Raw genomic sequence first — 6,493 nt, forward strand, 5'->3', positions numbered from 1 at the left:
GCTGTTTTCATTTATTTTCATATTATTTACTACTAAAATAATACAGACCAGCAACTGGTGTTCTTAAAGACTAGTAATTTTCATCCTGTAGTATACTATATAAATGTGTACTTTGCCTAATAAAACAGAAAAATATTGTGTACACCATGCATAGAAGGAGTAAATTTACATTTTCTTTCATCACTCTCTGATAAATTAGGTAACTACTTTTAGTCCATTTATAAAATAAAGTAAATTGCATATAGAAGTTGTTTTAAAAATAGGTTTAGATATCAAGTCAAAAGAGAAATTAAAATCTGATCTAGAAAGTATGTAGTCTCTCTAACTTTGTTCAGCAAGGTAGCAGGTATTTTACAATTGCCTTCTAATCAAGGTGTCAGAGGTAAGTAAACATTTTTTCAGGGAAGTGACAGACAACAAAAGCAGCATGACTGCTAGCAGGTTATCATCAGGTGGAAGATATGGACATGCATGATGGATCCTTAATTATATTCTGTAAATGAGCCTGAATTTTCTACCATCTACTGGTGTCTCTACCCTTTTCTCTACCTTTATCTCCTGGCCCCAGTGCAGAAAAGACAAGGACTAGTTGGAGCGTGTCCAGAGAAGGACCATGAAAATAATCAGAGGTCTAGAACAAGTCTCCTACGAAGAAAGGCTGTGAGGGCTGGGGTTGTTCATCTTGGAGAAGAGACGGATCTGGGGAAACATTTTTCAGGATTTTAGCACTTAAAGGGAGCTTATAAGACAGATGGAGAGAGACTTTTTTTTACCAAGTCTTGTAGTAACAGAACAAGGGTCAAGAGTTTTAAAGTGAAAGTACTTTCTGTCAGAATATATGAAAGATTTTTTTAAATTTTATTTTATTATTTTTTTTACCATGAAGGTAGTGATACACTGGAAGAGATTTTCCAGAGAATTTGTTGATGCTTCATAATTGGAAAAGTTCAACACCAGTTTGGATGGGGCTTTTGTCTAGTGGGCGATGTTCCTGCTCATGACAGGAAAGTTGAAAGTAGATGATCTTTAAAGGTCCCTTCCAGCCCAAACCAGTTTGTGATTCTGTGATTCTAAAGCAGATACTAGTAGAATAACTTTTAACATTCCATTCCTCTTAGACAATTATAAAAAGTTAAGTAAATCAGTAAAGCTTCTTTATAGTTAATGAAACTGCCACAGTGAGTTTCAGCACATCTAGATATCAAGATTTATAACAAATTTAGTTTTATTTGAACTCCGTGGCTTAGGTCTATGTTTAAATGATTCAAAATTGATACTCTGAAATACTCTGATGTCTAATGTGAGATGTCTTATTAATTTTGGGCACACCATCCGTATAAATTCAGATTTCTGCGTATATGCACACAGAAAAAAAAATAAAATAAAGAGCATAATTTATTTCTTAACATTTTTCTGATGGATCAGCTGCCTGTTTGCATCTTTTCATCGCCATAGAAGCTAGATCGAGTGTTTTAGTTACATATTTCATATTTCCTTGTCCCAATAAAAATTCAATATTTTTATGACGTTTATTATAATTTGACATACAGAAATAATTTACATTACTTTTTACTGACATACCTTGAACTGAAATTATTATGGAAACAGTAAGAACTTTTGTGACTATTTTTCTAGCAGTCAGTGAAGAGACAGTTGATGTTGATTTCCACAGGAAAAAAATACACTTCTATTAAACGTCATCTGATCAAAATTTGAACAAGATGAAGCAATCTAAGAGCAAAAAAGTTGACTAATCTATTTCATGATTTTTTGACATGGTGTTTTTAAAATATACTCTTTTTTATTTCAATTTTCATAGGTATGTTTACAGAGAAACTACTTTTTTATTTTTAAAAATGTGTCCACATAAGTGAATGATTAAAATAGCCATGCTATTTTTAAGACTCTTATTGTTTAGAAAATGAGGAACATATCAGTGTATGTGCATCCGTGTGCATGCTCATGGCTGCACACAAATATCTGTATGGAAAAAAGGGAATGTATACAAGAAGCGAAAATTTTTAGAAAGATTTATGCTTTGTCCTATTGTAGTTCAACAATTTTGTGGGAATCTTGTTATCACTGGGAGTCAGCAATTGTATGTCGTTTATCTGTTAGATATTGGAAGAAATGGATGCCTTCATTTTTCTTGTGCTTTATTCATTCCAAGTGCAAAATTAATTAGAAAACAAATTATTTTTCCTATTATACTCTTACTAATTCAACTCCTGATTCACAGGGCGTCCTCTAAAAATTCATTCCAGAAAATTTAAGAAAGAACTGAAAATAACTGAGAAGTCTTACTTGGGTTTAATTAATGGTGAACAATGGGAAGACAAGACTACTTTTAGGCTTTTGTGGTTTACTGGACATTTTCGCATACAAAAGGGAATCAAAAGTCATAAATAAGTCTACAGTAATTTCACGAATACAAGCCGCAGCAATTTGACAAAAATTTTGGTGGAAACCCAGAAGTGCGACTAATACTCGGGGGCGGCTAATATGTGACATTTACAACCCCAGACGTGCCAGCCAGGGTGCCGAGCCAAGCACCTGCCAGTAAAAGCCGGTATTCCGTGATTGTTACAGTGTTACTCTGTTGCCCTGGCTCCCTGCAGGCAGCATGGGGGCCCGGGGAGAAAGGCGGGAGAGCTCTCTTTCCTCCTCTGCCGCAGCCCAGGGGAGAGACGGGGGGGAGCCCGCGCCACCATTGCCGCGGCCCGGGGAGGATGGGGGGAAGCCCACGCCGCCATTGCCGCGGCTCGGGGAGGAGGCGGGGTGCTCTGTCCCCGCCCGCCACCGGCGCCACGGGCACAGGAAAGCTCCGTCCCCGCCCGCCGCCGCTGCCGTAGGAGTGGGGGAAGCTCCGTCCCTGCCTGCCACCGCGGGGCAGCGCCGACCCGGGGTGACCGAGTCCAGTGGTAGCGGCGGCCAGCCCCGAGCGGCAGCGCCAGGCTGGGCCACCTGGCCCCGTCAGCAGCCCCGAGCGGGCCGAGCCTGCACAGCCTTAGCTCAGCCAGTAAACCCCGCCCTCCCGCGGTTCTGTTACTAATTGGCAACTTTGTTGCACACGGGTCCTCACTGCGAACGACAGAGCGGCTTATATTCGGGTGCGGTTTATTTATGGACAAAAACCGAAATGTTTGCCAACACCCAGAGATGCGGCTTATACTCAGTGCGGCTTGTATTCGTGAATTTACTGTAATTAAACTTTTGGAAAGTGCCATTCTGAAATTAATAATATTCAGTGTTAGACCTATCTATGCAAGGTGGGGTCTTTATTATTTGTTTTGTTGGCTGTTACTGTTGATTTTGGCTTTGGGTTTCTTTTTTTATTTTTTCCAAATATGTGCAAATACTGAGTGCTTTCAAATATTTATGAGAGCTCAAGGGTACTGAGGAATCTACAAATACTAAGACAACTGTATGAAAACTGAGGCAGAGAAATTTCTATTTCAGTTTTGAATCTGTGAGTTTTGGATCTGTTAGCATCTGTTAGTTTTGCTAAATTGAAATTTTTCTGAATGGATCATGGAAAATGCAAAATTTTGTGTGTACTTCAAGAAATGAAGGGGGGTTAGAATACATCAGGCATAATTGCACTTTTCTCAGCTTAAATTGTTTGCTACTTTGAAACCACTGCAGCATTAAAAAGCAGCTTCAAAAGACAATGGATTATCTTGAGTAAGACACTAGCTTTCTTTTAAGGAAGAAAACACTCTTCATATAATATTGAACTGTTAATCTACGCATATAGCTGATCTTTTCTTCCCTTTTCAAGTGTTACTTATACTTGCTTGTTTTATTGTATTTATTTAGTCTCTTTTATCAAAGTGTTGTGTGAGTTTTCAAATACATTGTTAGCAGTTAAGCACCTAATTAGCATCAAAACACAAAGGTGGGTATGTGCTTGGTTGCTAACTTTCACTGGTATCTCTAAATTTCGATTCTTTTCTCATGTGTGTTTTTCACAGTAATCTTCCCACATTCTTACATAGCTTCTAGAGCAACTATCAAATAAGAGTCACGAACAGACACAATGTTTATCCTCCTTTTTTTGCTTCTATTCTAACTGGATAATTTCAGGTACTTTCGCCTTATTAAAAACAGCACCAAAAAGGGCTGTCATAACTTCTCCCATAAACCCGACCTGTTCTTTTCTCTCATCCACGTAGCATAGAAAAAGGCTTTATTCTGGGAGGTCTCATGATAAATATTTTTGTTCCTATTTTTCTAATACTTGCTCTTTGTTACTTCATTTTTATTAAACTGAGGGGGGTTGTATCATTTCTTTGTGAACTTTTTTAGTGCAGAAGGCCTCACTAAAAAGAGTTGTGATGGTGTTTTTGCTGGAAATGGCCTAAATCCACTAAACCACCACAGAGCTTTACCAGGTTTGTATGATGCTGACTGATTAACTTGATCCCCTTACACAGTTTGGCCTACAGTGGGTGTCAAGAAATTGTCAATAAACAAACAAATCAGGTGCCCACAAGAACAGAGCAGGAAGATGTATAACTCAGCAAAACCAAAAAAAATTGTGTTTCATTCAAATGGCATTTCTGAATGCTCTACAACTGACACATGAATAAACTTCTATTGTAAGGCAAAAGAGACCAAAATGTATTTTTTCAATATTCAGTCCTGCAGTGAATTTGGGCACATTTGTAATGATACCAGATTTTAAATTCTTGTAAGCTTCTGTTGCCTAACACAAGACCTTCTCAGCTGCCACTGTTAAATTCTGCAGTCCTTGGTATCAGTGTTATACATCTGTAACTTTTGTGATTGTAAAATCAGCAGAATTTTAGAGAGTTTGCATACCTGAACTTTAATTTTATTTTGATTACCATAATTTCTCTAATTCCAGTCTCTTTCTTGCAGAGTAGTATTCCTTGTTTCCATTCACTATCTTTGATAGATATTTCTTACTAGTATTTCATGCAAAATTAATTTCATTACTTTTAGTCATAAGAGCAGTGAATCATAAAACCATTTTCAGTTTTTACAACTGTTCTTAGAAAATGTAAATGACAGTCACAAGAATGCAAACTTGGCCGAATCTTTTTTTTCCCACAACAACCCTAGAATTATTTTTTTTCCCTTTCATTGCTGCAGGCCATAAATACTGAAAATCCTAATTAAAACACAAAGTTTGACTCTGTTCTCTTCAGGGATTACAGAAACTAAGTGAAAGGAATGTGAATTAAAAAATTATACTGTTCCCAACAAAGACACTCTCAGAGTTTTAAATTGTTAACTTTTCTTTGCTCTGGGATCATGTACCTTGCAAGGGAAATAGTTACTGTGGAAAAACTAATGAATGTAGACATCATTCAAACCAGTTTCACACATACATGAAGTGTCAATGTGAATAGAATTTCAGACAAAAACATCTAAGCAATTATGCAAGGAGGAAAGAATTAAGGAAAGAATTATATTTGCTAGATACAAAGGCAGCTTTGTTGCCTCTGACTTCATAGAAATAAGCGTACTTGTGTTTGTGTGTGTATGTAAAGTATGCCTTACAGTAGTAGTAAGGTTTCACCACTTGAACAAACCAGGCAAGAAAACTGACATATTTTCCAGAGCTGATGTCAAGAGTTGCAGGCCAAGGTCAGACTGAACACAATATCATCTCCCTGTACAAGGCGATTTTTTTGATTGCTACCTCTCTTCATTTTCCATTTTTTTTTCCCCCTTAGAGGTAACACATTCAAGTTGAAAAGGGCAAAAAGCAGCTCTATTTGCCAGAATCTTGCCTGGCTGCAGCCTCCCCCTTGATAAGACAACAAAAAAACCCAATCTAACCTTGTGGCTGGATTATTCTTACAACAGATACAGAAAAGATAGCCAGTTTGTTTCATTTTTTCTTTGTACATTCTACAGTATTAAAAATCAGTATTAACAAGAATTCTGGATACAGACAATTAACCAGATTCTGTGTCTATTATTGCATCATAATAAATTAGACCTCAAATGACTGAGGTTTTCCATGTGGACAGTGATTTTCCATAGTATCTGAATTGACTGATCTCATAGTATTTTATAAATGATCTTACAGACTGATTTGAACTTCTTTAAGGTTATCAAAATATTTGGAGAAAGATTAGAATAAGATAGAGATTAATAGAATAGAATAGAATAGAATAGAATAGAATAGAATAGAATAGAATAGAATAGAATAGAATAGAATATTTCAGTTGAAATGAACCTAAAATTATCATCTAGTCCAGCTCCCCCATTAATTCGAGCTGCTCTAATATTAAAGCATGTTATTAAGGTCATTTTTTAAACGCCTCTTAAAAACAGATGGCCTTATGGCATTGACCACCTCTCCAGGAAGCTGTTCCATTGTTTAACTACCATCTCAGTGCCAAGAAATGCTACTTGTGTGGGGAAGAGGAGGGGCAGACAATGACGTCTTCTCTGTGGTGATCAGTGACACAACTGGAGGGAATGGCCCGATGTTGTGTCAGGAAGCTTCAGACTG

This window comes from Catharus ustulatus, chromosome 2 (assembly GCF_009819885.2).
Source record: "Catharus ustulatus isolate bCatUst1 chromosome 2, bCatUst1.pri.v2, whole genome shotgun sequence".
NCBI classification, from domain to species: domain Eukaryota; kingdom Metazoa; phylum Chordata; class Aves; order Passeriformes; family Turdidae; genus Catharus; species Catharus ustulatus.